The sequence below is a fragment of the Plutella xylostella genome, chromosome 4 (genome assembly GCF_932276165.1).
Source record: "Plutella xylostella chromosome 4, ilPluXylo3.1, whole genome shotgun sequence".
Taxonomy (NCBI): domain Eukaryota; kingdom Metazoa; phylum Arthropoda; class Insecta; order Lepidoptera; family Plutellidae; genus Plutella; species Plutella xylostella.
Genome location: NC_063984.1, coordinates 617,388 through 627,439, shown reverse-complemented (window position 1 = coordinate 627,439; position 10,052 = coordinate 617,388).

Sequence of the window (10,052 nt, the reverse complement as noted above, 5' to 3'; positions counted from 1 at the left end):
GATATCCTATCAGATAATCGTATTCCTAGCATACTTCGTTCCATTTTCCTTTGATGTATTGCAAGTTTAGTCTCATCTTTTTTACGAAGGGCCCAGGTTTGACATCCGTATGTGAGGCAAGGTAGTATGGCTATTTCGTATAAACATAAGGCGCAATAAACAATAATTCAACACGCTCAAGAGTACAGACATAAATAATAGAGGTCCATCGTATCGCTAAATGCGCACGTCTCACAGTCAAGATCTTATCAACACTATTCAAAATGGCGGACAATACAATAAAAATTTGAGGTAAATCACAGGGTATTTTTTCCCTCTTCAGATAAACTCCCGCGTTTAATTGAAAATTTATGTTTTTTGCCCGAAATTCTCAGATCATTTAGATGTAACGGTATAGATACGATTGAGCGTATGTATATTTTCGACAAGTTTATCTCTGTAATGGTGAGATGCTGCCGGTGTGCATTCGATATGGGAAGACCCGGCTTATGCTTCATTTAGTTAGACGCTGGCTGAGGCTGGGCCAACCCAGGCAATCTTTAGTTGCATCATTCCGTTTTTATATCGTTGGTTTATTGGAGCATTTTGGCCCAGGTATCCTAGCTTCCGCTAGAACTTTGTGAGTTTTTTCTACTATACAAGATCTTTCTTTCTCATCGACATCGTAGCTTCGATATAGGTAGGTACGTAAGAAGGTAGTACTTACATAAATAAAAGTATGTTTAAGTACCTAATTAAATGGAAACAGCGCATTAATAAACCCATTTGCCTAGGTGCTAAATAAACATCCGAAATCCATTTAATAATTAATTTAAATTATTCAACACGTGAAGTTCTTGAGTCAGATGTAGTTCACAGTCAATTTACGATGTCAGTTATGATTATGGAGCACAATATTAACATTTTGTAAAATAATATAAAACCTATTTTTTAAAGTAGACCAGGTACCTTATAGGAGGTCTGAGGTTCTTGGTCTCAATATTATGATCGCCCATGCCACAATAATGGGAAAGTACTTACATACAATACTTATAGGCTTTATTTAAGTAGGTATCTAGATCCAAGTTTGTACCTACTATCATCTCGCTTAACTCACGATCAAAACAAAACAAAAGAGTAATCTTTCATCTGGAATCAATTCTTTATCTATTCACCAAAACTTCAAAGGGCTTTCGAACGCCTACTATGATTACATTACAACATTAAACCTTACAACGAAGTCCAATGGCTCTACGCTTTGAAACATTTTCCATCTGTTCTATAGAAAATCATCAATGGACGAGGTTTTATTAACGGTTTCGCCCACGTTAGATGAGTAAATGTATTTCGGCGCCCTATTCGCCTACGTACTCTATGGTGAATGTTTTTGAGCTAGATAGTTTAATTAATTGATAATTTATAGACTGTTTCAACTTTCGGTTCATGCATGAGGTAGAGATCAGAGATGAGTATGAATCATTAAATTAAGACAGTGTTGGAACAAAAAATCGACTAATAATCACAGCTGCAGCCAGCTGCACGAAGGTATTTATGAAGTATTCTATAAAATGTAGGTACATAATACATGGTAGGTACATGGTAGAATACTTCATAAATACCTTCGTCAAAAAGACTAATGTAAGTATAGTAATATAAGGTATGGTATGGTTAGGTTAGGTTAAATATTATTATAAAAATGGTTCATAAATATTGAAATGTAGCATTACACTTGTAAAAATATAAACCGCCTGCACTGATCTCAAGCTCAAAGTTTTGCAGGTTACAGCACTATAGCATAGTATACCTATTAGTAGTGTATGTAACCATGTTCCTGTAGGTACCTGCTATACTAGTCCACCACTTTCAGTGAGTACAAAACCCATGTGGTTCCTCGAAGTTTGCTAATTTCCTGTACAGACCTACGCTGTTTATTCATTTGAATTGCGTTTCTCGTCTGGTTGCCTTAGCGGACTGTTCTTCAATACTTGTGGTGTTTTGGTAGATAAATATTGAAGTTAGGGTGTACAAAAAAGGAAAAAGGCTAAGTACTTAATTAACTTAGTTAGTAAAAGAGGGAACTAAGAGGTCATTCAAAACGACTTAAAAAATTTGTACCTACCGACATAATTATACATTAACGACATCTCATTGTCCCTAACATGTTTTGGTCTGAATAAGGATAAATTTTCGTTTTCAGTGTTCCGGACGGAACAATACCGTGCCCTAGTTTCAGTAATATTTCAGGTAACTTGTTAGTAAGTTTACAAATTATGCGCTAAAAGGAATAAACCAGCGCAAGCGCAAGATATTTACATTTCCAGATTACCTACCTACTTATTTCTTTATATACAAAAACACCCGAAAAAACTGTTAGGATATGAACTATAATTGACCCATTTAGGTAGGTAGGTAAGTACTTTAGTTGCTTCATGTTTTATTACACACTCATCTAAAAATCACTGCGATTTTTTATAGGGTTCGAATCTCATGGTTTTAATCGAATACAGATGGGATAAGTTGATGCAAGCTCGACCTAATAACCAACATAACCGTATCTACGATATATTTTCGACTGGTCACGTTTTATACGGTACCTACTAGCTACTCACATTATTGACAATACGCGTAAAACGTTCGTTTTATTAGTTCAAGAAATATGTGAAATGATGCGGTTATTTCCAAACGCTTCACTTGAATTCAAATATCGAGCGTAAACATTCGGAACATTCGATATTGGAACGGCGCGTGTTTGAAATCAGAACCTCTGGATTCTGGGCTCAGACTAATTGCTCCCAGAATAGATGGCGAGAACATTCGCCGAACCACCTGGCCTGGGGTGACTGCTCAATTTGAGCTTTGTAAGTAGAGTTAAGCATAAATAATTTATTGTTTTATTGTTAATGTATGTATTTATTGTTTACCAAACTATACCAAAATGTTACATAGTCACAATAGTCAGTCATAGGTGGAACCGTGAAACTTCGGTAAGTACCTGTGCGATACATTATCAATGTTTTGAGAAACTTCATGGCAAAGCGCAGCGCTTCCACACAATGATCCTTCATCGAACCGAGAGAAAACAAAAGACAATCAAGCTCTTGATGTGTAATCTCAATAACAATGAAGTGTGGGAACCACCCCGGCCCAGGACCCCCAGGGCTTCCCGAGGAATGCTGCGGTTTGTGGTCAAAAACGATACAGCCGTGACACCACCACCTGTTTACTCAAGAATACGTCATATTTTCGGGAAAAACAGCATTTGGGTAAATTATTATTGTATTTTTTATTCTATAGGTGATTACAATGTTAATTTTTACCGCAGAACTAAAACTAATAGTATGTATAAAATAGGAATTATCCTAACTTCCTAACTAATATTATAAATGCGAAGGTAACTGTGTCTGTCTGTTACTCTTTCACGCCAAAACTACTGAATTACTGAACGGATTTGAATGAAATTTGGTATACAGATGGTCTAGATCCTGAGAAACAACATAGGCTACTTTTTATCCCGGAATTCCCACGGGAAAACTTATTAAGGCGAAGCGAAGCTCGCGGGAACAGCTAATTGTATATATTTGATCGGTCCGTTGGTTAGATGACATAAGGATCGTCGTTACCTTCAGCAGTCATCGACTGTTATACACTTGCCTCACACATTGTCCTACTCTTTCCTCGGCCCTCCTCATCCACCCTAGAGGCACCCGGTAGACCGGGTGCCACATGTCTAATAAGGTTGTTCGAGCACCGCGTCATCATAATCATTCATAATAATCATTCATTCAACTATTTACTTCATTCATTTTGTATCGCATTGTAACATTCATTCATTTGTATAACTTCACTCAAAACCATTCAAAATTCGCTCTCTTACCTTTTGGATCTCATACAGAACACATCTACTTATCCGAAATATTGTAACGCGGCTCTTACTGTGAACCAGAATACACCATCATAAAAATACAGTCCACTCTCTCATTACTGGAACCCCAGGACTCCCTCGATAGGACACTAGGAATACTAGGATACCACATCAGCAGGGCACTGGGTCCCGAACAAGGTCTTCGGCTTGTCTGTACCTATTCATAACCTTAACCTACTTTATAGTAGGCACTGGGTAATCCAGCTAGCTGCAGCTAGAGCAACACAACAACGTTATCATTATCAATTCCCAATTTATTTTAGAAAGAATAAAAAACGGTTACCTTGGCTAGCATAAATTTGACCCTGCATCGAATATCCCGATTCCCGTGAGACCGACGGCGGCGGCGGCGGTGACAGGTGACCGCAGGGCGCGCGGCGTAGGTCCATTCCCATGCCTCTGCCTCGTCTTCTACGTCATAGTACCACAATTTTATTCAAACGATAGAAAATGGTGGTCAGATAGAATTATAGACCAAATCCGAGTCAAGCTAATTTATGATAGTAGCACAGGTCTGTATAGCACAGGCAAACATGCAATAGGCCTATTCGCTGTAGCCTGTAGTGGGATGATATAGGCTGAAGAAAAAATCTTACTATTTTTCAAGTACCGGGTCCAAGTGTTGTTCAATAAGTAGCTGATAGCTGTCTATCATACCATACGTGGTATCTCTTATAGTCCTTGCTGTCTATCCCTCTAGTTTTCTGAAAGAGGTACGTTCATTCATTTATACAGGTTGTTTCAGTATTTATGTGTGCGCCATGCCATGTCCATGAAAATAATAGTAAGTATAAAAAAATACTTGTCTAAGAAAAATACATAATAAGTCAAACTGATTGCTTAAATCTGCATTAAATACTTAACAATGAGACAATCGTGTAAGATTGAGTTATGTTAAATAACAAGTTAAGGTTACTGATATTAATAAACTTACAGAAAAACTAGAATAATATTATCTTCAGATTTATTCTCAAGAACATATTGCATTGCACTGTTTGTATTATTTATAATGTTCTCACGAACACACAGACAATATAGTGGCCGAATTACAAGCCGTTTTCAAGTAAAGGCTTTATTTATGATCTCAAGGTTTCTTAATTTACACACCTATTTTCTATAAAAAAATTCAAAGACAACCATTTTTATATTTACAGATCAAAGCTAAGCTAATAAAATCCATATATCTAGAGGTACTTATACCTACACATAGGTATTATACCAAATAGCATACCAGTTTCTGGATAACAGTACAGAAAACTAAACATTCCCTATAGTTCGCTACAACATCCTGTACTAATAGCATCACAATGTGCCGGTGCCCGCGCTGGTCACAGCCGGGACTCGAACCTGCTATATTTAGCCGAGCTTTGTGCTCACTTCCTGAGCCACCGGCTACGTGTGAACAGGACATTTCGTGACACTCTCTACAAAACGGATGTTTCCTTCAATTTTCTTTGGTACTAAGTGAAGAATGAGTTGAATAAACAATAAAGTTACTGTACATAGTACTGTTATAAACAACCTAGCCTGTTTCATAATCAATATCCGGATAAAAGTTACCTGTTTGATAAAAATAATTAAATAAGCAGTAAGTAGTACTGTCTAAAACACAACTTTGTAGAGTTTCGACACGACTCCACAGAAACCTTTGAACAAGTCATTAAGTAAATATGATTGCTCGTGTACCTACCTATGCAATGCACATAACTACATTACACGATAAGTAAGTAATCAATAAATAATTGGGTGGTAGTTATCGACAAATTCCTGTCGATCAGATCGATACGTTACTCAAATAGCTCGATCAAGCGAGTCGACACGCACCGGCGCATCACTACACGCATTGCATTCGGCATTTTCACATTCCTTTTTCGATCACACTATTGAAGGTAGGTACATATGAAGTGGTAAATATAGCGATTCTGAAATTAGTGGGTAATTTTAAATTTAGCAATATCAAATCACGATCACTGATAAATTTCCTCTCTGTTTATCTTCCGCTGTTCTGTTGGATAAAAGAGCGTCATCAACACTTGGTTAGAAGCGACCTCCTACAGACACCGTTACCCTAACCTTAATGCCTAGTGTCTAAGGTTGGTTTATTGTTGGAAACCCCAAAAAGGGACAATTCAAGGCACCTTTCCACGTTCTTAGTAGTGATTATCTAGAATCACTGATAAGAATCGAAAGGATTCTGTCTTAACTAGTGAAACATGGTCTAAATCTAAATACTCTAAAGATGCAGTTATGTAGATATTTTTTCTATGAAACAAGAAAGAGGAACGGAAGAGAAGAAATAACTAACGACGAACCACTAAAAAAAAACGTTGTTTATGGCGAGAACCTTATTATCCAGCCTACTACGGTCAGCGCCGGCGCAGCCTTGCAAGGCCGCTACACGAGCCGCGTTTACACCGGGGTAACGAGTGTGCGTTTTGTTAGTTGTAATTTCATTTGTAAGTACGTTATTTTGTTTATTAGTATACTTATTAACTTTATAATTTGCCTAGCGAATGAAAATCCAACCATATCAATTTATTTACAGAAATAATAACTTTCTGAACTTGATGTCAATAAGTCTTCCTATAGTGTATGTTCGTATTCTCTACCCCTTCTTGGATGTCATTGGAGGGTTGGGTATTTGTTTTACTTTTTAAGTCCAGACCTGGTAGTAAGTATATTATATTGTTCATAATATCAACACCTTAGAACTTAATCTATGTGCAATTATACATAAGATAGGTAATTCTTGCTCGGCCAGTGTAAACGATTCACCTTGCATTTTTTAACCAAATCTGTGAAGCCGGTAACTGTTCAGCTTTATTAGCGTCCCGCCGCCGCCGCCGCCGCCCGCACCGTTATTCTTGCGCAAGCGCAGATTGCCACTACTACGCTTATTGGAATCCAATTAGTACTAAGCTTTTTTGAAAAATCTGTAAAATTAAAAATATATCTACTTATTTAAGTCCCTACTAATATCTACCTATACTACTTACTAATAACTCCATTTAGCTTACATGGGCATAGGGAATCATACAGTCACTGCAGATCAGCTAGTTTACAATATTCACATTGGTTTTTAATGTCTTGAAATAGTATCAATTAAAACTTTTTATAAGACTTCATCGTATACCGTTAGATAAATACTTAGTACTTACTATTTGGTGTACCGTCTCTCTTTCTCTAATCATTAGGTATTATTGTTTTGTTTTTATTCCGTAGATAAGTGTTTTAGAGGCGAGGTCGCCACGGTGCGCTCCCCACGTGGGAACGTAACACTTCCGTACCAAAAACGGGTTATCAATCAACTATTGTTTATAATGGAGTAATGGACACAATAGTAGTAAGTATGTATATACTTAACTCAGATGTTTTTACTTGAGCAAGTTAAAATCTGTATAACAGCGGAAACATAACAAACATACAAGACCATAGGCCAATGCAAAACTCTTGCAGACATTTATATGTTCATTCTTGTACAAAGAACTTCAAAGAAGGTACCTGAGTACTTCAGATATATTTGGGTAGATACAGAATCGGTCTGGAATTCGTCAAAAGATGAGCCAATAAAGAATCGTTAGGTAGGTATCTTTTGTTTTTTTAAATTCACATCGTTGACAATGACACGATTGACCCAGTCCCAGTGGTCTACACTTCTTGGAAAACTGGAATAACGACCGCAATTTCAGCTAGTAGGTAATAGTTTGATTGAAGTAGGTAGTTAAGTAGATTTGTATAATTTCATTACCACTATTTATAAGTTTAAGCACTTTCAGCTATAGCTCTAGGTATATGGGGATATGGTATTAGGTACTAGCTGTTCCCCCGCGCTTCGCTTCGCCTTAAAAGTTTTCCCGTGGGCATTCCGGGATAAATAGTATGTATATGTACTTATATGTTCTTTTCCAGGGTCTAGACCATATGTATACCAAATTTCATTCAAATCCGTTCAGTCGTTTTGGCGTGAAAGAGTAACAGACAGACACAGTTTACTTTCGCATTTATAATATTAGTTAGGATTAGGATTAGGATTAGTTAGGATATAATAGGAGTCAAAGGGATGTTATTGACGAGTCTTTGCTACTGATATCTGCAACACCCTTTTACATTAATATAATGATTACGTAGTAATCACTGTTCGTATTACGTTCCGAATGAGCAGTGTCCGAAAGCTCACGTTACTGTCTCAGTGTGGGAACGGGCTCCGGTTCTACTCCCGGGCGGGACCGCCAGGGTAGTACTAGCACGGGATTATTGGGTAGTGTAAGAAATTATTTTATTTGCTGTTATAAAAAAGTGGCACTTACCTACTTAGCAAGTGCTACTTGGTACCACTATACATTATCATCACGGCCTAAAAATGGAATCAATATAACTCTACATTATAAGTACTATGATTTCAGAGTATTTGAGTTGCAAGAGAGTTTGAATACTCTGAATATTGTCTGTATGTGCACTCACCTCTTTGAAAACTATCGTCCACAGTGCGTGCTTGAACCCGACGCGACGTGAGTGCTGGATCTGTCCTCGATGGTACTTCGTCTTCTCCAGTCTCCAGTCATGAGAGCCGTAAGCGTAACGATTGTAACATTAAACTTATGAGATGATACATCTGGGAATATTAGGTAAGGTAGTTACTTACATACGTACGTAACGTAAGATAAGTCAATAATCATAAAAGTTATCTCAGGTGTTATCATGGGGCTCCTATTATGTTTTAATAATCCCTTCAACTTCTAGAAGTCGCAAAAATGCCTGTTAGCAATGGATTTGGCACCATATGGACCACAGTGGCACAAAGAGCTGTCACAAGACGTGTCCTTCATTCCTGTCTGTAGACATTTTCGTAGACCATGAAATCATAAGTTATCGATCTTTTCTTATCAAAATAATAATTTAATTTATTCCAATCTTGACAGCAGCGGAAACACCCACTCCCTTACTATTTGTTATTTAGTAAACATTGCGTAATATCGGTTGTGCATTTGTTGCTATAATATGTTCTATAGAAGGCTTTATTTCGTTGCCATTGGATAATTCCCATATTGAGGACGGCGGTGGGCGCGCCCACATCCCCTATTAACACTTAAAAAGCCATGGCATGGATTTTAAATGATAATCTATTTAGTACCTACCTATTATATAGGTACCTTCGTTTATCCAGTGAATCATATATTAAGTAAGTAATATGAAGAAGTAGTGCCTATCGTAATGGGATTGATTAACTGTAGATTACAATCTATCAACAACGCACTAACACTTCGCTTTAGTTTTACAGTTTGCGTAGTGCTGTAAATTTTAAGTCGATCTTTTCTAACCTACCTACATACATTATAGCTATGCATTACTATCTTTATTAATTATTATTTGCAATTGTAGAAGAAAAAAACATAAAGTCCCTTTGTCCTCACACTTTACAATAAATCTGGCGTCCCAACACCCACCTAGGCATTAAAGGTCACATAAGGTACTACCTCAGAGGACAGTCCACGTATATGGCTAAATAACACCATATGGTGATACGGCTTACATGGGTCTTGTCTTACAACAAATCTACACCTACATTCATTTAATTATAATATATACTTACGAAAAACCGTGTAGGTGGCATTAATAAAAAAATTATAACGTATTTTTAAAAGCTTATCTTTCATGGTTGTATAACCATCATGATTCAGACAAAGGTATTATAATATTAGAAAATAAAACGACGAAAAAAAACCTCTACCAATACTCAACATCTAAGTAGTCCTACTGCTGAAACCATAACTATGGACTAAATAGTTATGAAAGGTTCGTACCTCCAAGCGGTTCTTGGTCTCTAGTATAGTAAAATGTGAGTAAACAAAGTAAAAGTTAACCCATCAAGTAGGTGTAATGTAAGACATGTGCGCGAACTTGACATTGCGTCTGCGCGCGCCGCCGGAAGTCGCTGCAGCGCCGGAAACGGCTCGCTGTAAAGGGTTAACTCTGTTTCTGGGAAGGGCACAACGCTCCTTGTTACTAACAGCAACAGTGGCTAATTCTGTAGCCACATCTGTGGGCATTTGGGGGTGCGCGTAATTGAAAACAAGCGGAGAAAATACTTGTTGAACTGCTATTAAAGACACCATTTTACGTAGCTATCTGCGCGGAAGAGTATTGGATACAA